The sequence below is a fragment of the Temnothorax nylanderi genome, unplaced genomic scaffold (assembly GCF_030848795.1).
Source record: "Temnothorax nylanderi isolate EJ_2023f unplaced genomic scaffold, tnyl_v1.0 TNYL_tig0031_pilon, whole genome shotgun sequence".
NCBI classification, from domain to species: Eukaryota; Metazoa; Arthropoda; class Insecta; order Hymenoptera; family Formicidae; genus Temnothorax; species Temnothorax nylanderi.
Genome location: NW_027249093.1, coordinates 1,029,781 through 1,054,035, shown reverse-complemented (window position 1 = coordinate 1,054,035; position 24,255 = coordinate 1,029,781). Strand labels below are relative to the sequence as shown.

At 35.2% G+C, this 24,255-nt stretch overlaps 1 long non-coding RNA gene and 1 pseudogene across 1 annotated transcript; both read left to right on the top strand.

Moving 5' to 3' along the window:
* Window positions 1–2,699: 2,699 nt before the first annotated feature.
* On the top strand, window positions 2,700–8,725 carry LOC139770658 (uncharacterized). Its single transcript, XR_011717799.1, has 4 exons — window positions 2,700–7,353; window positions 7,427–7,480; window positions 7,777–7,899; window positions 8,121–8,725. It is a non-coding gene; the product is annotated as an uncharacterized lncRNA (long non-coding RNA).
* Window positions 8,726–17,861: 9,136 nt separating this feature from the next.
* Window positions 17,862–23,983, top strand: LOC139770657 (apoptosis regulatory protein Siva-like; annotated as a pseudogene).
* The last annotated feature ends 272 nt before the right edge of the window (window positions 23,984–24,255 follow it).

The window sequence follows — 24,255 nt, the reverse complement described above, 5'->3', positions numbered from 1 at the left end:
ATAAGGGAGGGAAGCCGACGACATAGTCTCGCGGCGCGGAGAGACCCGCGACGACGCGTATAAGGGAGGGAAGCCGACGACATAGTCTCGCGGCGCGGAGAGACCCGCGACGACGCGTATAAGGGAGGGAAGCCGACGACATAGTCTCGCGGCGCGGAGAGACCCGCGACGACGCGTATAAGGGAGGGAAGCCGACGACATAGTCTCGCGGCGCGGAGAGACCCGCGACGACGCGTATAAGGGAGGGAAGCCGACGACATAGTCTCGCGGCGCGGAGAGACCCGCGACGACGCGTATAAGGGAGGGAAGCCGACGACATAGTCTCGCGGCGCGGAGAGACCCGCGACGACGCGTATAAGGGAGGGAAGCCGACGACATAGTCTCGCGGCGCGGAGAGACCCGCGACGACGCGTATAAGGGAGGGAAGCCGACGACATAGTCTCGCGGCGCGGAGAGACCCGCGACGACGCGTATAAGGGAGGGAAGCCGACGACATAGTCTCGCGGCGCGGAGAGACCCGCGACGACGCGTATAAGGGAGGGAAGCCGACGACATAGTCTCGCGGCGCGGAGAGACCCGCGACGACGCGTATAAGGGAGGGAAGCCGACGACATAGTCTCGCGGCGCGGAGAGACCCGCGACGACGCGTATAAGGGAGGGAAGCCGACGACATAGTCTCGCGGCGCGGAGAGACCCGCGACGACGCGTATAAGGGAGGGAAGCCGACGACATAGTCTCGCGGCGCGGAGAGACCCGCGACGACGCGTATAAGGGAGGGAAGCCGACGACATAGTCTCGCGGCGCGGAGAGACCCGCGACGACGCGTATAAGGGAGGGAAGCCGACGACATAGTCTCGCGGCGCGGAGAGACCCGCGACGACGCGTATAAGGGAGGGAAGCCGACGACATAGTCTCGCGGCGCGGAGAGACCCGCGACGACGCGTATAAGGGAGGGAAGCCGACGACATAGTCTCGCGGCGCGGAGAGACCCGCGACGACGCGTATAAGGGAGGGAAGCCGACGACATAGTCTCGCGGCGCGGAGAGACCCGCGACGACGCGTATAAGGGAGGGAAGCCGACGACATAGTCTCGCGGCGCGGAGAGACCCGCGACGACGCGTATAAGGGAGGGAAGCCGACGACATAGTCTCGCGGCGCGGAGAGACCCGCGACGACGCGTATAAGGGAGGGAAGCCGACGACATAGTCTCGCGGCGCGGAGAGACCCGCGACGACGCGTATAAGGGAGGGAAGCCGACGACATAGTCTCGCGGCGCGGAGAGACCCGCGACGACGCGTATAAGGGAGGGAAGCCGACGACATAGTCTCGCGGCGCGGAGAGACCCGCGACGACGCGTATAAGGGAGGGAAGCCGACGACATAGTCTCGCGGCGCGGAGAGACCCGCGACGACGCGTATAAGGGAGGGAAGCCGACGACATAGTCTCGCGGCGCGGAGAGACCCGCGACGACGCGTATAAGGGAGGGAAGCCGACGACATAGTCTCGCGGCGCGGAGAGACCCGCGACGACGCGTATAAGGGAGGGAAGCCGACGACATAGTCTCGCGGCGCGGAGAGACCCGCGACGACGCGTATAAGGGAGGGAAGCCGACGACATAGTCTCGCGGCGCGGAGAGACCCGCGACGACGCGTATAAGGGAGGGAAGCCGACGACATAGTCTCGCGGCGCGGAGAGACCCGCGACGACGCGTATAAGGGAGGGAAGCCGACGACATAGTCTCGCGGCGCGGAGAGACCCGCGACGACGCGTATAAGGGAGGGAAGCCGACGACATAGTCTCGCGGCGCGGAGAGACCCGCGACGACGCGTATAAGGGAGGGAAGCCGACGACATAGTCTCGCGGCGCGGAGAGACCCGCGACGACGCGTATAAGGGAGGGAAGCCGACGACATAGTCTCGCGGCGCGGAGAGACCCGCGACGACGCGTATAAGGGAGGGAAGCCGACGACATAGTCTCGCGGCGCGGAGAGACCCGCGACGACGCGTATAAGGGAGGGAAGCCGACGACATAGTCTCGCGGCGCGGAGAGACCCGCGACGACGCGTATAAGGGAGGGAAGCCGACGACATAGTCTCGCGGCGCGGAGAGACCCGCGACGACGCGTATAAGGGAGGGAAGCCGACGACATAGTCTCGCGGCGCGGAGAGACCCGCGACGACGCGTATAAGGGAGGGAAGCCGACGACATAGTCTCGCGGCGCGGAGAGACCCGCGACGACGCGTATAAGGGAGGGAAGCCGACGACATAGTCTCGCGGCGCGGAGAGACCCGCGACGACGCGTATAAGGGAGGGAAGCCGACGACATAGTCTCGCGGCGCGGAGAGACCCGCGACGACGCGTATAAGGGAGGGAAGCCGACGACATAGTCTCGCGGCGCGGAGAGACCCGCGACGACGCGTATAAGGGAGGGAAGCCGACGACATAGTCTCGCGGCGCGGAGAGACCCGCGACGACGCGTATAAGGGAGGGAAGCCGACGACATAGTCTCGCGGCGCGGAGAGACCCGCGACGACGCGTATAAGGGAGGGAAGCCGACGACATAGTCTCGCGGCGCGGAGAGACCCGCGACGACGCGTATAAGGGAGGGAAGCCGACGACATAGTCTCGCGGCGCGGAGAGACCCGCGACGACGCGTATAAGGGAGGGAAGCCGACGACATAGTCTCGCGGCGCGGAGAGACCCGCGACGACGCGTATAAGGGAGGGAAGCCGACGACATAGTCTCGCGGCGCGGAGAGACCCGCGACGACGCGTATAAGGGAGGGAAGCCGACGACATAGTCTCGCGGCGCGGAGAGACCCGCGACGGACCGTATACGCGAAGCGTAATGCCTCGCGGCGGCAGACAACGCGACGGGAGCGCCGGACCCCATTGTACCCTTCACTCCCAGCGAACTGGGAGGAGGGTACGGTGTGCTCGTAGACCCTGTACCTCCCCACCGGGCCCTCCCTTCGGTAAAGCCGAAGGTACTGCCCCAGTGGATCGTTGATACAGGGAGCCCTCTCACCACGGCAAGGTGGCACACCACGAGAGGGACATTTTTTACACGCTTAACTTTATCCGTTGTCCTACCTACCCGTATTACAATTTAGAATTTGTTAGTCCATACCTCAAAGTGATCACTTGAGATTTGGGAAACGTAGAATTGAGAGTTTTAACGTGCGCGATTGGAATTTAATTGGGGATGGGGATTTTCCAATCTCGCACATATGCGAGAAAATATAAAGAAAATAGTCCTACTTTGGGCAAATAAACAGATCAAATTATTTTGTATGTTAACTACTTTACAAACCTTCAATTCTGGTCATTAATATAGACCTTACCTTATGAGATGTTTCCGTCGTTTCTTCTGACCAAGATTGAACTCACCTATTGAGTTGTTACTGGCCAAATCCATTTTGGTTCTATGTCAGCCAGAAAATGAGAAGGCGATAAATTCCTTCAATGCCGGCTGATTAACAGCGCCGGTAGACGATTATAATGTTGCGGTCGATTACGAATCGTTGCGATCGTTAATAAGCGCGCATTAATCATATCGGAAAAAAATAAACAACCACGTTGGATCGTTAATAAAATCTTAATTAAGTGACTTAATTTTGCTTTTAATTTTACAATGATACGCGTAATTAATGTATTCGTCCAAGAATTAATACACAGCAGCAATGGAAAGTAAAACAGAATTATATTATCAAGAAATGAAAGAATTTTATGTTAATCGCGTTCTAATAAAAATCGTCGTGATTATATCTCACAATTAGTCACAAATATCTGGATTTCAATAGTACAATGTAGAAACACGAGACAACAGAAATTTAAAAATTAATCGATGACTCGATCAATCAATTATTTATTAATGAATGGGCAAACAATGTTTGGTATAAAAGTATAAACCGAATCGCGAACCGAACCGCGAACCGAATCACGAATCGTTACTTAATCTCACTTTAGATATCAAGTGAGATATTCAGACTAAATGACGTGAGATCCAAAGGGATTAATAATTTCTCCATATAATTAATATCGCAATCAATATAATGAATTCATCAAGTTCTTACGCTGTAACATTTGTCTTTACAAATTCTTATATACATATTTATATAAATATTTCGTTATTATAACGCAAATTGTTATCAAATTTATATTTATAATATGACATATCAAAAATACATATATCTACGATTATATTATATATTTTAATGTAATGTAATTGAGATATGAAAACTATCAATTCTGAGATAATTCTACATGAAAAATGATTCTGTCCCGCAATAAAATATTCACTGGATCTCACGTTATTTTATTTTGTTTTTTTTATACAAAGCCAAGCTACATATGGATAGACTATAAATATCGTCCAAGACTATAAATACGATTAACACTTTTTAGCGTGATCTATATATGTATGTACAATAAGGTTCATGTGGAATATATGCAACGTGAATCAAAATATCTTTTGGTCTTTTTCATTTGTAATGCATGCACATTGAATTTATTAATACATTTTGCTTCTTTGCACCAATTTATGTAATATTTAATCCTGGAGGAATATTTGGAATAGAGAGAAAGAAAGAGAGAGAATTAAGAAAATGAAGAAACACATTTAAATTTTCTTATCTATATAATCAATTAATTTATTTAATTTATTAAACCTATCTGTACTCCATCTACAGATACTTATAGCTTTTATTATTTTTTAATTCCATAATTGTAATTAAACTATCTATTGTCTATCTATAAAAAATTATTTTCTATTTATTTCAATTGTATATAAAAAATATAAATATTTTTAAAATTTTTATTCTACACGAAAAATAAAAGTCACAAAAAACTTAAATAAAATCTTATATTCGAAAAACGTTATAAAACTTTATTTTAGTTCTTTGTCTTTTTCTGTATTTCTTAATAATTTTAAAAATAAATTTAAAAAATGTAATTAATGTAATAAATCTAAATAATTGATTTTAATATTGCACAAGAAACTAATATCTTTATATATAATAAAATATACATCACCATCATCGTTACTTATTACTCGTGTCCGAGCGTGGTGACTTCTCTTCATATACATGTGTTGCACACGTAGATTATACACATTGTATATGGGACCTACAGTTTAACGCCGATTCCGAACGGCTATGTTTTTTTCAGAGAAGTGTTCGTGGCAAGAATACTCTTCGGTGGTTTGCCATTGCCTTCCGAGAGGAGAACGAGCGAATATAATTTTTCTAGCTTTACCGGGAATCGAATCCGGGATCTTTGGCTCAATAGACCAGTGCGCTGTCTACTAGGCCATGCTCGTCCTCAATAAAATATACACAGAGAAAAAATAATGTTGTATCAACAGCATTAGTCTAATTGGAAATAATCTTGTTTTATTTTATTAAAACAAAAGCATAATGTATTGAATTAACAAGATTATTTCCAATTAGACTCAGGCTGTTGATACAACATTATTTTTTTCTCCGTGTATATTTGCCAAATTTAAATAATTGCCTATAAATTTCAGGCGACTGGTATACTTCGCCTGTTCTGCGATACAAATAACATTAGATGCATTAATAAATAATGCATCGACATAACGTATGTGCTTATGGATGCATTCTCCCGTAAGCACAATAAATCGATAAATAATGATGATGCTCCAGGATTAATTATTTAGCCTAGTCTGATCTAGTCTATCCATTTTAGAGCAACGAATTTGTAAGAAGTCGCATTTATCTATAGTACTATTATATGGATACAATACATAAATATATCTAATATAGGTCTCACAAATTTGTTACCCCATACTATTGTAAAAAATTCGTCACTCACCGATCCGATGCGCAACGGGCGGAGTAATTCGGCCACGTAACTACGATGATACTGTAACAAAAACGAAAGATATAAATTAAAGAGGCGCTGAAAATGATAAATGTTTCAAAAAATACACATAATTTTACGCGCATCTAAATTCGTCTTTCAATTAGATTCACTGATATAATTATCTATTTTCCGGAAAAAATATTTACAAAAATAAATTTTTAAATAATTTCTTTTTTTCTAATTAGTTTTAGCTTATCGAAATAAAACTCCGAATAAATGAGGAAAAACTATTAATTTTATGCAGATAAAAGATGATACTTACCCCAAGGTTGCTCCGCCGGGACCCGATGTCTCTCTCAGACCTCCTCCTCCTCTCAGGACGTCAGGCCTCCTTCTTTCACCGCACAGGACACTCGCGAGAAAAACTCGCGGATAATAAACTACAATCGCGCGCGGACTAATTTTAGTAAAAGTCTTTCTCGCGCGATACTGTACGGCACTCCCGTTTAAAAAAGTCCTTTAGTCCGATTACTTGAACGGCACTCCCGAAGCAAACGCGACGAACCGGCTGCGGTTCGTTCATTCAATTAAATCGGCGGACGAGGGTACGTTAGCTTCCCCGTCTTTAGATTTTTATCCAAGCAGAACGAGAGTTTTGTTTGGGTAAAATCCTCGTACTGGGTACTGGGCCTTCCCACCTCGCCAAGGTTGTACCCATGGGAAGGAAGTACTTTACTCTGTAACATAAAAGCAGGTAACATAGATTTTTCGCGCAAATTTGAAGGAGTCGCGACGCCGATTGCCCCGATTCGTTCCGCGTTTCATCACTGCGTTGCAGTCGCGTTAATGGCGACGAAATGTTCGAAGATCTTGACGCGAGATACTGCGCGAATCAAGTGGACAGTTAGTAAAGACACACGCAGTTGATTAAACCACAATTAAGATTAAATATCGTACGCACATTTTACGGGATCGAGCACGTAAATCTCGCGAATGTAAGTAGTGTAAGAGTACTATTAATGCATGCTTTGCACAACGAGGAGTCGCGATTACGCGGCACGAAATACACGAGTCACGAAAATAAGAAATATATTCATGAACGAGCGTTGTATGTTGCATCACAGTGTGCCATTACTTGAATCACTTTTACTTGAATCACGATACGCGGATTTCACGTTGTCACTCGGCCCTCTTTCCGCTCTTCGAAAAGAATCGGATATAATCGCACGACAATTCCGGCACAGCACGTTCAAAACACGACACGATTCGAGGTAATGAATGCCATGCACATTCGATAGTCCAAACATATGGCGGACCGGGACGGGACGAGCGATTATCGCCCGCGAATATCATGACGAAACTGCAAATCACTCGATCACAATTCACAATTACCGTACCTTCGCCTCGATATATGATATATGTTTACTATTGTAATACTATATACATTTCCGTAGAAAAAGATATGACCTATACAGGACCCAAGAAAACACAAGTATATAATATTTCTGATGTGCCCGTTATAGTGCAAGGTACACATATTGTTGAAATAAACAAAAATTAGTTATAGTAACATAATATTAACATGTGTAAATATTGTTATAGGCTCTATTCGATCGTTTGAAAAGCAAGAGGTGCAAGAGGACTCGAACATAATAAGTATGTATAAATATATACGTACAATGGTTAAGGCCATTGCATGTAACAAAATTTTAGTGATAATTGTAAGGCCGTAAGAAGATTGACCAATCATAATCGAGTATTCTCCTTATGGTCGAAAAATAAGATAGTGATTGGTAAATTTTCTTACGGTCTTACGGTTATGACTACAATTTTTTTACGTGCAATGGTTTTTATTAATAAAGTAGTAGCAACATGCATTATTTACATGTTATCTATACGATATATTATTACTTAGGTATAGTATATACAATATATTATTCGTTGCATTGTAGAATACCTGAAAGAATTAATACAGAAGCAAGCAAAGTCTAATTTAATGTTAGAAGACGTGAAACAACGGATAACCAATGTAGAAGAAGTTTTGAGGAGCCGCGCCCCTGTTTCAATATATATATGTATGTATGTATGTATTCTTAAGCATGATTCGAATATATCGACAAGAGCATGCAAACTGTTTCTTGATTTGAATTCATTTTCTTAAATTATAAATACTATAAATTTATCGTTGTATCCACGCACATTTTACTATTAACAAGTTTCATTAATAGAAAAATAATATTAGTATTACTATTAATGAGAGAACATATTTAATGAGAAAAATAAAATCTTCTCTAAGAATATAATAATTAATTCGGCGGTTATATATGAAACATGTGGTAATCGTTATGGACTTACTGCCAAAACCACTGGTTCCGGAAACTGCTAAGAAAACCTGGGATTAATTTCGTTCCTGCAACGGTAGCTCCCAACTTTCAACTAGACGCCGAATTAGACGTCGCGGACAGATCTCACGAAAACCGACGAGAAATTACTCATCACAATCATCTGACGTGAGGGACAGCGATAAGGCCCATCGCCGAGGCAGCAATCGCGATCACGAACGTGGAAAAAACACGGTGTTCGCATAGCCTTTCACAAATATTTACCGCGGAAAGAAATTTAGGAACAAGCAATTTCGCGACTTTTGACTCGTAGCTGACGATATAATGCTCTTGAGGATATAACTCCTAAATCGGAACTATTTTCTCGAATACATTCGCGACTCAGTAAAACGCAGATGTCAAATTTCACGAGTAGAAAGTTAATATTCGATCACTAGCTTAGCATCTTTCAATCAAATCTTTGTATTTTTATTTAGATAAAAAATTCTTATTGTACATTATAAAAAATTGGCGATAATTTCGCTATTAAAGAAGAATAAAATAAAAAATTTTAAAAATATATATTTAATAACGTTTTAATTTAGAAAAATTTGTGTTATATACGCGTTTCCATTTCGTGTAACCCAGATTACACAAATTAGACTTACAATTTTGTATACAATTACATTTTATACAATTTTATATACAATAAAATGTAATGCTTTGTACATAATTCTTAAGTTTATATTATTGCACTTTTATAGAAATAAATTTAAATTTCTTAAAATTATAAAATACATTAATTTCTTTTTGTCGTCAAATCATCCCTCCCGCATCCTTACCTATCCATATCCTTACCTACCCGATTTTTATCTAGTTTTTACCAGTATTTCTACCTACCTACATGAATAATATTCCTACCTACCCGTGTCTTTATCTAGTATTCCTATAATCACGATCGCGATTATCGAAAATTAGAAAAGTGCGCGCGAATATCGTTTTAAATCAGAACCGTTTAGGAGTTTTTATGGGGAGTTTAATTTTTAATTTACGCGAAATTAATTCGGATTTAAGTCAGATTTAGTTCTAGACGGCATTTTTCCGTCTCTGATTACGCGCAACCGCACGTATACAAGAAAACCTTACCATTACCATGTACCTTTTACAAATTGATTGGTGTTATACACCAACCTACCTTGATCCTCTTCGTCTTCTTTCTTCTGGCCAGAGTGCTCACCTTTTGTAGCACTTGGCCGTATTCTGACTTCATACAGTCAGATATCGCAAGGAGGAATACTCCTTCTGCTGCCGGCTAATCATCGCCGGCACTAAGCGTAAGGTTTTACGCTTTTGTACGATGCGCGAAACACGAACGCGCCGCGAAGAGGCCATCACAATAATTAAATCAATTAAATACGAAATTAACAATTAACAACAACAATAATAATTTCATTAGCACATGAATTAATTTCGCATTTATAAATATATATCCGGTAATTAAAATAAATATCTGATTGGAAACAAATTTAAATTTGAAAAAGTTTTTTACGTCCACAATGTTTTAATTCGATCGCGATTATAAAATATATGTATATTAAACTTTTAAATATATAAACTGTATAATAAGAACAATAAAATTTTAATTTAAAAATAAATGAATGAAAATTGCTAGACGCGCCATTCAACAGAGATTTTCATCGATTCGAACGATTCGTTGCTGAATCTCATCTCAAAAGCATGCAGAGATGAGAAATTTAGATAAATGACGTAAGATCCGGAAAGGGTAATAAATTTCCCTACACAATTAGAATTGATAAAAATATCATATAGTTTGTAAATTATTAAAATTATTTTTCGTATAATATATTATTTTACAATTATTTTAAGTGATGTGAACTGATTGACTCAAAAATTATTACTAAAAAAATCTTCTATTTTATAACAACATATATATTGGATCTCACGCCAATTACATTACTACTTTAACTGGTATAAAATCCAGTTATCAATCACTATATGTATATGAATAAACTACAACAGTTTAGGCTAAAGTCAATGCGTTAAAATAAGTAATAATAGTTAATGTAAGCATGTACCTTTATGAAAAAGCTAGATCAATAAATTTAATGAAATATATTATGCGATATATATATTATATATATATCTTTATGGTTCGGTAGATGTCAATACCATTTCGGAAACGTAGTGATACATATCGGGACATTTGTCACATATTGGGTCCGACCCGGTATTTTTTATATTTGCCGAGACCGGTACCAATTTGTTTAAAGATATGTAATGTATAAAACCAGAACCAAATTTCTTTTTATATATTACACATTAGGAGGACCGGTACCAGTATTTTAAATATATGCTTTGTAAGAAAAAGGGTCCTCTCTATATAATTTGATCCATTGCATTAAATCATACAATTTCTGTTAATTTGTACATTTCTCAATAGACTAATCTCTGTCTCAGATTAATAATGATCTATTCTTGTTTTCATACAATTAACATGAGGACAGTTAATATTGGATTATATTTATAATTAGATACTATATAAATAAAAAATGTAGCTATATCATTAATAAATATATTGTTACTTCTTTAATCGCAATTTATACATAATACAAACATTATTTTTAAAGAAAAAGTAAAAATATAGCATAAATATGGAAGCATGAACTTAATTTAGAAATATCAACAACGTAACGACACATATGGGGTCCAATTTCTTCGCTGTAATGACAAAAATCGAGATCAGCCAATTGAACTATTACTATTATTAAATATTACCAAGATTTATGCGTTTCATGAGCATATCTTTCTCATTATATACATTGAAGAGTTCATTACCTATTCGTAGACTACTTAAAAATTTGAAGATAACATTTTAAAAGTTCGTACGAAAAATGTTGTCTTCGCAAATTTTTATCTAACCTATGAACCAGATAATGAATAGTTTAATTTATATAATGACAACGATATGCTCATGAAACGCATAAATCATGGCAACATTTAATAATAGTAATAATTTAATTGGCCGTTCCTGATTTTTGTCATTATATCGAAGAAATTGGACCCCACATGTGACGTCGTTGATGGAAATTTCTGAATTAATTTCTTGCTTCGTATTTATGATGTAATTTTGATATATTACTTAAGAAATAGTATTCGTATTACACAAATATCGAGATTAAAATAACACACAGTTTTATATGTTTATTATTTTGTTATTATTTGTGAATCTTAGCTTTCAAGCATAGATTAATCGTCTTTTAAAATGTTGTTTTCGACAATATTTAATTAGCCTACGAGAAGCTAATGAACGCTTTAATTTATATAATAAAAATGGTATACCCAGAAAAAGCATGAATTTTGTTGAAAATTATCTAAAAGTAATAGTTAAACTGGCCGGTCCTGCTTTTTGTCATTACGTCGAAGGAGTCGGACTCTGTATGTATATAACGTTACGTCATGAAAATTTTTTTGCTTTTTTATTTATGCTGTACGTTTGCATATACTTTTAGATATTGTATTTGTATTATACACAGATTAAATTTAAAGTAACACAATGTACTTACTTTATTATATTTATAAATCCTAGCTTCCAAGCGTAGACAATCTTTTAAAACGCTTTCTTTGTTAATATTTATAAACAAATGTTATAAATATTTATAAATATTAGCAAAGAAAACGTTTTAAAAGATTGTCTTATACGATTGATGATGATAATCGTAAATCGGAAGCTAGGACTATTAATAAAATAAATTGTGTACACAAACAATGTGTTACTTTAACTTCAATCTGTGAATAATACAAATATTTAATACATAAAAGTATATGCAAACGTAAAGCATATATAAAGAAGAAAAAAGTTTTCATCAGCAAAGTAAAGTCACATTTGTGTTTGACTCCTTCAATGTAACGACAAAAAGCTGGACCTGCCAGGTAAACTATTATACATTTCAATTTATTTTTAACAAAATTTTTGCTTTTTCTGGGCATACCAATTGTATTATATAAATTAATGCGTTTAACAGTTCCTCATAGACTAATTAAATATTACTGAAGACATAACGTTATACACAATCATCTATGCTTAGGAGCTAGGATTCATATATATAATGAAATAGTGAATATATAAAATTGTATTATTTTAATCTCAATATTTGCGTAATACGAATACTATTTCTAAAATAATATGTCAGAAATACATCATAAATACGAAACAAGAAATTAATTCAGAAATTTCCATCAATAACGTAACGTCACATACGGGGTAGGTGAAATCTCGGTCAAATTTAATAAAAGCAATAATTAAATTGGCCGGTCCCGATTTTTGTCATTACATTGAAGAAATTGGACCGCGTATTTGACGTTACGTTATTGATGGAAAATTCTGAATTAATTTCTTGTTTCGTATTTAGATGTATTTCTGACATATATTTTTAGACATAGTATTTGAAGTCATTAGATATGGAGATTAAAATAACACAATTCTCATATATTTATTGTTTTAATAGATTTATGAATCCTTGCTTCCAAGCATAGATAATCATTTGAAACGTTGTCTTCGATAATATTTAATTAGCCTACGAAGAGCTGATAAATGCTTTAATTTACGTAATAAAAATGATATGCCAATGAAACTTATAAATTTTATTAAAAATTATCTAAACATAATAGTTTAATCTGCCGGATCTGTTTTTTGTCGTTACATCAAAGAAATCGGACCCCATATTTGACATTATGTGATTGATAAAAACGTTTTTCTTCTTTTACATATGCTATATACCTTTGCAGAAGCTAGGATTCACAAATATATGTTTGTTAATTAAAGCATTTATCAGCTCCTTTTAGGCTAATTAAATAATATCGAAGACAACGTTTCAAATGATTATCTATGCTTGGAAGCAAGGATTCGTAAATATATTAAAACAATGTATATATGAGCATTGTGTTATTTTAATCTCCATATCTAATAACTATAAATACTATGTCTAAAAATATATGTCAGAATACATCATACATATAGAAGCAAGAAATTAATTCAGAAATTTTCATCAACGACGTAACGTCACATATAGGGTCCAATTTCTTCGATGTAATGACAAAAATCAGGACCGGCCAATTAAACTATTACTATTATTAAATCTTACCAAGATTTATGAGTTTCGTGAGCATATCGTTCTCATTATATAAATTAAAGAGTTTATTATCTGTTCGTAGGCTTGTTGAAAATATGAAGAAAAGATTTTAAAAATTTGCACGAAAAATGTTGACTCTGCAAAATTTTTAGCTAGCCTACGAACAGATGATAAACGCTCCAATTTTGACAATGAGAGCGACATGTTCATGAGACGTACCTATAAAGCCCCTTGCACAATGCCAGGCAACAGGCAATAGGAACAGGGAATAGAAATCAGAAATCATGTATAAATGCAGAATAAACAGTGACACAGGCAATAGAGACACAGAGTTTCCGACACGTTGAAAATTCTGTGCCTATTGCCGGTTGCCAACCAATCATAGCATTCAAATTTTTTAGGTTGTAATTAACGATTTTTTGGTTATTTCCTGTTCCTATTGCCTATTTCCTGGCATTGTGCAAGGGGCTTAAAACTCGGTCAAATTTAATAAAGCAATAATTCAATTGCCCGGTCCTGATTTTTGTCATTACATTGAAGAAATTGGACCCCGTATGTGACGTTACGTTATTGATGGAAATTTCTGAATTAATTTCTTGTTTCGTATTTATGATGTATTTCTGACATATTATTTTAGAAATAGTATTCGTATTACGCAAATATTGAGATTAAAATAATACAATTTTATATGTTCACTATTTCATTATATATATGAATCCTAGCTCCTAAGCATAGATGATTGTGTATAACGTTATGTCTTCAGTAATATTTAATTAGTCTATGAGGAACTGTTAAACGCATTAATTTATATAATACAATTGGTATGCCCAGAAAAAGCAAAAATTTTGTTAAAAATAAATTGAAATGTATAATAGTTTACCTGGCAGGTCCAGCTTTTTGTCGTTACATTGAAGGAGTCAAACACAAATGTGACTTTACTTTGTTGATGAAAACTTTTTTCTTCTTTATATATCCTCTACGTTTGCATATACTTTTATGTATTAAATATTTGTATTATTCACAGATTGAAGTTAAAGTAACACATTGTTTGTGTACACAATTTATTTTATTAATAGTCCTAGCTTCCAATTTACGATTATCATCATCAATCGTGTAAGACAATCTTTTAAAACGTTTTCTTTGCTAATATTTATAAATATTTATAACATTTGTTTATAAATATTAACAAAGAAAGCGTTTTAAAAGATTGTCTACGCTTGGAAGCTAGGATTTATAAATATAATAAAGTAAGTACATTGTGTTACTTTAAATTTAATCTGTGTATAATACAAATACAATATCTAAAAGTATATGCAAACGTACAGCATAAATAAAAAAGCAAAAAATTTTTATGGCGTAACGTTATATACAGAGTGCGACTCCTTCGACGTAATGACAAAAAGCAGGACCAGCCAGTTTAACTATTACTTTTAGATAATTTTCAACAAAATTCATGCTTTTTCTGGGTATACCATTTTTATTATATAAATTAAAGCGTTCATTAGCTTCTCGCGTAGGCTAATATTGTCGAAAATATTGTCGAAAACAACATTTTAAAAGACGATTAATCTATGCTTGAAAGAGCATGCTAAGATTCACAAATAATAACGAAATAATAAACATATAAAACTGTGTGTTATTTTAATCTCGATATTTGTGTAATACGAATACTATTTCTTAAGTAATATATCAGAATTACGTCATAAATACGAAGTAAGAAATTAATTCAGAAATTTCCATCAACGACGTCACATGTGGGGTCCAATTTCTTCGATATAATGACAAAAATCAGGAACGGCCAATTAAATTATTACTATTATTAAATGTTGCCATGATTTATGCGTTTCATGAGCATATCGTTGTCATTATATAAATTAAACTATTCATTATCTATTCATAGGTTAGATAAAAATTTGCGAAGACAACATTTTAAAATGTTATCTTCAAATTTTTAAGTAGTCTACGAATAGGTAATGAACTCTTCAATTTATATAATAAGAAAGATATGCTCATGAGACGCATAAATCTTGGTAATATTTAATAATAGTAATAGTTCAATTGGCTGATCTCGATTTTTGTCATTACAGCGAAGAAATTGGACCCCATATGTGTCGTTACGTTGTTGATATTTCTAAATTAAGTTCATGCTTCCATATTTATGCTATATTTTTACTAAACCGGTCGGACCTAATATGTGACAAATGTCCCGATATGTATCACTACGTCTCCGAAATGGTACTGACATCTACCGATAACCGAACCATAGAGAGAGATATATATATATATACACACAATATATATCGCTCTTTTGCACTAACTTATATAAAGTTTAACTCTGGACAAATATGTAGGAAAGGAATAGATGAAAAAAGGAATAATAGGAGTAATACAGTATTTGTTACAGATACTGCCAAATTATTAAAAATATTGAGTATTTGTTACATTTTTTATATAAACATTTTTCGATATTATAATTACAATATTGTTTACTTCAATTACTTTTTATTATTAATATATTCTTTTATTTTCCATTTTGCACATATAAAACTATACAAATATTTTATACTTTCTATTTGTTGATCACATGAGATATAAATACCATTTAAACTTAAATAAAAGCAGTAAATTAAAAAGATTTTAATTGTTAAACCTTTATATATATATATATATATATATATATATATATATATTGTATAATATATTAATATAGTTTTAGTTACTAAACTTCTATTGACTAATTTTTAGATTATATGCAAGACAATTTAACTATCCATTTAATGATATGCTATTCCGAAAGACTAACAGTTATATTGATATCATATGTGCTTTATATGTTATAAGAATCAGTTCTATTAATACCACACGTATAATTAGATGTGTAAAATTACGGTATAAAAAGATATGATAGAAAAGTTACATATTTATATCTCTAATATGAAATTTATGATTATTTGAAAAGTTATTTCAGCATCTATTCGATTTTTCTACTATCCAATATATTGCATATATTCAAATAATATTGCTGTACCACTGATGCATTTATAACTAGTTTGTAATCGATAATTTACGCATATGTACGCGTTATTGCAATATTAATTGCATATATATATTCCTATCAAACATGTGACTCTATTCATATAACATGGCATAATTAAACACATTCGATGGTGCTGCTTATTAAAAGTTGTAACACTTAGAAATTACTTTATTTAGAGGATGATCACAGGAACTATATTTTGTTTATTAATTGTAATACATTTATTTTGTTCTCTTTCAAAATTATCGGTTTTTTCTCTCAGTTATTGTTTTATGTTTTTATTTTCAGCTAAAACAGCCTCAGTTTAGAGCTTTCTTGTAATATCATCCGCATATTGCAAACGTACGTAACTACGATTATAAAAGAAGTTAATGAGAACTGATCTTACAAATAAATACTATTAAGAGTGTACGATTAGACAATTGTCATATGTGATAATTTTTTGCAATTCTATGATACATAGAAGATTATTCCTTGAAATAATTTTCCAGTGATGTGTTTACGTAACTATATATAAGTCAACCGAAAAATTGTCTTTTTTTGGTTAACATTAAACAATGAAAAATATTACTTTTTTGTTGTCGAAGGAAATATATTTGGTTTTGGTATAATATATTAGTTGTATAATTTTTATACGAGTACATTCTCGTATGCAAACTAAATTAATTAATAAATGCACAATAAATATAATAATAAAGAAGCGTCCAGAATTAAACTTATCCTAATCTGTTGTAACTGACCCATTTTAAGGCAACGGATGTATAGAATGCTGTGTACTTATATGTAAGATCTTTATATTGTTGACAAATTTCATACGTTTATCCAGATATATAGTATGTATATTTAATAAGTTACCATACATCCGTTACCTCAATAAATATATTAATTCATCACTCACCGACACCGATGCGCAATAGCGGAATTATATCTGCCACGTAGCTACGTTGATTCTGTAACATATAAATATAAAATTTATATTAAAATGGTGTTTAAAAAACTCAATGTTTTAAAACATAATTCCTATGGTATCAAACCTTTTATTTATCATTCAATTAGATATTTATTTAAATAATTATTTTCCTAAAATGATCTTTACAATAATGAGCTTTTATAAAACTTCAAATTACCACTTTCTTTCTAATTATTATTTCTAAATTATTGTGAAATAAAGCGATTCAATAATAAACAGGAAAAAAGTTGCTTTTACACAAATAAATAATATTTACCGCAAAGTTGTTCCGCTGGCGCCCGATGCCTCTCTCAGGCCTCCTCCTCCTCTCAGGCTGTCCTCTCGGGTTGTCAGCTCCCTCGATGCGACACTTTCCGCGTCGTTATCTTCTGTAACATATAAATAAATGATTTGATATTAAATAATTCTTACGCATCAAACTTCTTATTCATCATTTAATTACACTTTTATTTAAATAATTATACATTTTCAGAAAAATATCTTTACAAAAATAAATTCTTATAAAATTTCAAATTATTTATTTTTTTCTAATTATTATTTCAAAATCATGATGAAATAAAACAACTCAAGTATAAGCAAAAATTAAAATTACTTTTACACAAAATAAAAAGTAATATTTACCACAATGTTGTTTCGCTGGCACTCCCGAAAATGCGACGCAACGAACCGTTTATACAATCGGCGGCGATTGTGTTTAGTTGCCCTGTTGTTCGGTAAAAGCGGAATTGCCTGTAAAAGATAAGATTACGCGTACGTTTAGGTCGGTACTCTACTTTGAGATAAATAGAGATACGCGTAGTAAGTATACGCGAGAATAAAAATATGCGAGAATAATGCTACAGTTGAAAGCGGATGAAGTACGCGTCGCGTGTGATTAATTTCGAGAGTATAATATCGTGCAAGGTATGGCAAAGCCGCACGATTATTATATTCTTGTGATTACTTGTAATCACGTTTAATTGTAATCAAAGTTTCTTTTTTTTTTAAGAAACAGATGTGAGTGCCATAAAGAAATAGCAATGCGGAAAGAAGAGAAGAGTCGAAGCCGAAGAAGCGGCCAGATGTAACAGATCGCGAGGTGAGTATTTCATAATCTATTTTATTAATTGTTATCTGATGAAAATAATTATTTATTTGCGTAGTATATCGTTTTCAGATCACTGTATAGTGTATAATATAATAGTGTATTGAATGTTTAATACGTTGTCTAATAAATAAAATATTTGTTAGATTATATTTTGAGATTTTTTTAATATTTAATAAATTATTTATGACATGATTAATATTAACAAATATACAGGGTGTCCTATTTTAATCGATTGCTCCCAAAAACTTTTTTATTTGTGATTCTAGAAAGAAATGCTTTAGACGAAAGTTGTTTGAAGGGGGTCATATAATTCCAATGTCGTGCCATACATGTTATCTTCAAGAAATTTTAAAGGAGATTAATTTTTTAAATGGAACTTAATTTTTTCCTTAAAATAATAGTTATAGATCTCGTCGAGACGTTTTTAAAACACTATAATAAAGTTCTTCTTCGTTAAGGATTTCCTGAGATATTTTTAATTTTGTCATATTTTTAATATATATATATGAAATATCTCGTAAAGTAATAATTCACTTTTCGATGACTTTACCTTGATACTTTTATACGTAGAATAATAAAAAAAACCAATTGTTGTAAAAAAAACAGAAAAAATAATTTTAAAAAATTTGTTTCGTTGTGTAAAAGCATTCAATTGTGTAAAATTGCAAATGTAAAAATTAATTTTATTGCTTGCTTTCATTATTTTATGTACAAAAGTATCCAGGTAAAGTAATCAAAAAGTGAATACTTTAAGAGATATTTCATATTTTATATTAAAAAACATTATGACAAAATTTAAAATATCTCAGAAAATCTTTAACGAAAGACAGCTTTATTATAGTGTTTTGAAAACGTCTCGACGAGATCTATAACTTTTATCTCAAGGAAAAAATCAAGTTTTATTTAAGAAATTAGTCGCCTCTAAAATTTCTTGAAAACAATGACATCTACAACATAACTTACGTAAGAATCATGTTCCCTTCAAACCAAACAACTTTCGTCCGAAGCATTTCTTTCTTAAATTACAAATAAAAAAGTTTTTGAGGGTGATCGATTAAAATGGACACCCTTTATATAAAATATTTCTAAATAATTAAAATTTATAATAATTTAAATTATATAAGGATTAGATTTTATTTCTTATCAAATTTTATGCAAGTTGATATCTAAATAAAGAAGCATTTTTATTAAGATATTATTCGTAGTTCGTACATTAGTTGAAATTATGAATAAAATGATACTTGCATGCAAAAGTTATTCTTCCATTTTTATTTTAGGTATGTGTTTCTTTTAATCTGTTCTCCAAATATGCGCTCAAAATTAAATATTTCATAATTTGATGCAAGCAAGCAATATGTGTCTATAAACATCTTTTGAATATATGTATATAAAATAGAAGCATTACCTTTCTTATAAAAACAAGGAATTTATATTTATTTTAGACATAATTATTTTTATTTAAATATTTTTTTATGTTACAGATTAATCTTGTACATATCTTTTCTGTTGTGAGATACGAGTAAAAAAGGGTTCAGATGGGAGAACCCGTGAGGAGGCTAAGGAGGCCTAGGAAAAATATCGAGTGCTGTTGTAATAACTTTGTGGTGAGCATTATTGCTTACTTGCATAAAATTGGTCGTTTTATTTTGGTGATAAATAAGGTTTTTTGTTACTCACCGATTGATAGTGGAGTGTAAAAATGTCAGCTACGTATTATCAGCTATGATGGTTCTGTAACATAAATATAAGGTTTAATTAGGTTATTTGTAATTAACGTACAAATATAAGGTTCACAAATTAAAACGGAGCTCAAAATAATTAATAAAAATAACATATTGAATTTTTTAACTTAAAAGTATGTCAAAGAGTAAAGTTTTTCTTTCATAGACAATAAATCTCAGACAATAGAAAAAAATATTTATATTTAGAGTTATATCTTACAATTAATAAAGATAAATAATTATATAGATATAAAAAAAGGATTATGGAAATAATTGATTCTTGGTTACATTAAAGTTGCTGAAATAAATGAAAAAAGAATAAGAAAGAAAGTTGCATTGAAAATAAAATATTGACATTTTAAAAATATGAAGCTTTTCTACAGATTTATTTTTTACAAAAGAATTAGTACAATATATTTATATATGTAAAATAAAAATAAAGACTATTCTCTTATAGAGAAAAGGATAGGTATTAAATGAGTTAGGCGTGTGTTTCCTTTATATTTATAAATACTTTTTGAATGTGTGTATAAATAGAAGCATTATCTCTCTTATAAAAACAAGGAATACATATTTTAATAATGCTGTATATTCATCTGATATATAATATTGCATCTGATTTATTATATATATAAGATACAATATTATATATAATTGAACTAATTTTTACTTCTATAAAACGCCAATTTATACACAATATTTTATAGTCTATCCATGTAATCAATATGGACAAACTGGCTTTATAACAAATAAAATAAAATAATGTGATGTGAGATCATATAAATTATTCGTTGCAGAACAGAGAAATTTTTTAAAAATAATTATCATTGTTTATATTAATTTTCCTGTTAATAAAACGCCGCAATGTCACTTTGGCGATTATCCGCGCGACGCGCCTTCGGCCGTACAAGTATCGCGAAATACGTATTTTTTAGAAATATCTACACCCGAGCGCTGAATCGATACTATTCGATAAATACTGCAGTAAATAATGCATGCATAGATTAATAAAGGTGACACTTACCAATTAAACAACTCTCGCGACGCCACTCGTTCCGCAGCCGATCTGTCTCGTGCCCGTCGCGATCTGGAAATGAAAGGGTAGCGTAATTAACATGGGCAACATGACGGAGGCGCTTCGTCTCCCGCGCGATCAACTTCTCGCACCGAAAATCTCACCGCGGCGTCACTACGCATCCCGCTCTTTTAACTTCGCGATTATACAATTTCTGTACTTTGAGCAAATACTGCATGCTCGCCTTTTAGTGATTGCCACTATTTACATTCTAACGAATAAGCGTATTAATGCTCTTGGTAAATATCCGCGATATTCGCGACAGATGGAAAATACGATCGCCCGCGATTGTCCGCGCGACGCGCCTGCGACCAAACATCAAGTACCGCGAAATACTTATTTTTGAGAAATATCGTTACACGTTACACCCGAGCGCTGAATCGATACTATACGCGATAGATGCTGCGTTAAATAATTCATGCAGGATTATTAATAATGCTTACTCTTACCAATCAAACAACTCCCGCGACGCCACTCGTTCCGGAGCCGGTCCTTTCCGCGTCCGTTGCGATCTGGAAATGAAGGAGAACGTCTGACGTCATCAATATGGCGGAGACCCGTCATCCCCCGCGCGCGAAACTTCTCGCGCCAAACCGAGCCAAGGCCCAAGGGTGCCATGGCGTCGCTACTCACCCCGCTCTCACAACTTCGCGATAACGAATTTTCCGAATTTCGAAAACCGAATACTATTACGCTCGCTTATGATCACGATCGTTTTTTTGCATTCTAGCGAATAGGCGTACTAATATTTTTGACAAATATTCGCGATCGATATTCGCGACATTGGAAAATACGACGCGATCGTCACTTTCGCGATTGCCAGCGCGACGCGCATTCGACCGAATAAGTACCGTATGCGTATATTTGCAATTCGTTAATACCCGAACGCTGAATCTATCCTACGCGATAGGTGCTGCGTTAAATAATGCATGCAAGACAAAATAAAGCTTACTCTTACCAATTAAACAACTCGCGACGCGCCACTCGTTCGGGGACCGATCCGCTCCGTGTCCGCCCGCCGCGCCGTCGCGTCGCGTTTGCGCATTCCGGAAAAATGGAAGGTGACGTCATCAATATGGCGGAGGTGCTTGATCTTCCGCGCGGATAATTTGAAATTTCTCGCGTTCTAACGATTAGGCGTATTAATATTCTGGAATAGATATCCGCGACATTTGCGACATTCAAATAGACGATTGTATTCTTATATCTATATTCCGCTTTCAGGTTTCTCTCTGCTTACAATTTATAGCGGAGACTTGATTTAGTGGAGACTCGAACCCGATTTAGCGGAGACTCGAACATTATTGATGGATATTTATCAATCGATTGACAGCGACCAGCGACGGCAGCGACTCTCAGCGACTCTGCATCAACCTGCATTAACCTGTCTCTTTACGTGTGTGACAGGTGACAGTGTCATGTTGTTATTTTAATCATTTAACGCCAAGTTTGGAAAATGCCAAAACGTGCCTGTCCCTTCGAAAGCGACCTGTTGCCGCAGTTGAAAGTGCACGTGGGAGAGAAACAGATGAATAACGGCGTATCCAGCGACCAGCGGATGAGGGATGTCTACGGTGAGTACCTATTTAGCTCGCTTTTTGCAAAATAATTCGTACGCTCTCTTTTGAATCTTAACACCTGACTCCGCATACGTTTCCAGATAGGACCCTGAGTTTGCTTAAGGCAGGCGCGAAGGCACTCGCCCATAAGTTGAACACGTCCGCACAAATGGATTCTACAGATCTACCTTCCCCTCAACGTCCTTGTCGAATTTACAATCACCTTGTAAATTCAGATCTACGTCCAATCGGTCCAATCTGAAGCAGATGCTGTTGACCGATAAATTGCAGCTGAAAACTAGCGACAAACTTGTCAATGTAGGTTGTGGGACTGCCGTTGGCACTTGAACCGTCTTGGACGGCTTTGTGACTATTTGTTTTTTCTTCCAGGATGTCCAGGTAGACCTTTGCGGATGTGGCCGATTGATAGATCAATCTACGGTGAGCGCGTGTTATTATTGCGATCAGGAGCTGTGTCTCACCTGTCAGGCTGTGTGCGCCAAATGCACAGAATTGTTCTGTCAGAACTGCTCTGTACCTGTGTAAGTTGTTAGCCATATGTACCTTTGTATAAGCTTCATCTATACTATTTGTAACTGTATGAGTTGTTCTGTTTCAGATATAACTGCGACGAGCAAATTATGTGTCTTAATTATGCTATCGATAGCTGTCAAAGAAGTGTTTTTATGCGAAGGTTCCTTTTATGAAAATTGATATCTGTAATTTTACTACTGTTTTACTATTCTATCGTGATTTTATGTACATATAAATTATATATCGTTATCGAGAATATTAAAAACCTGAAGAATCTTAGTAATTATAAATTATCTTTTATAAACAATATTATATAGAATATTTTAATAACTGTATATAATTTTTACTTATTAATATTTAAACGCTATTTTATATGTAAGAAGGAATTGGTTACAAATATGTTTTAAATAATATTGTACAAGAGAGGTTACAAAATGAAAAAAATTAAGCACAAATCCATGCTAAAAAATTTTGTATATGTATATACATACGCATTGTCTCGTATCTTAAATATTAGACGTACATTGTGGTGTCTCACAAGTATTTGAAAGAAAATATAAATAGTAATATAAAAATTTCTTAAATTACGTTTAAAAGTAACACCGTTATTCGCATCTCTTTTTATTTAATGCAAGTTACCATTGCAGCGCTTAAGATTTCTGATATTTCATGTATAATTTATAATAAATATATCTTAACAGATCATGATTTTCGTTTCTTTTACTTTCAATCGTTGCAATTCAGAAAAATAAAATGTATAATTTAAAAATGATTGAGTGCGATAAACTTTAAAGATTTTTAAAATTTTTCCAAAATCTCGTGATTTTTAGTTTTATACATTTTATATAAAATAGTTTTGTATTTTATGTTTGTTTTAAAATCTGTAAAATAAAAAAGGACATACATAATGTCTTATAATATATAAAAGGTATATAAAATATTGCATGTATTTTTAAAAATGTATGAAACATAATTTT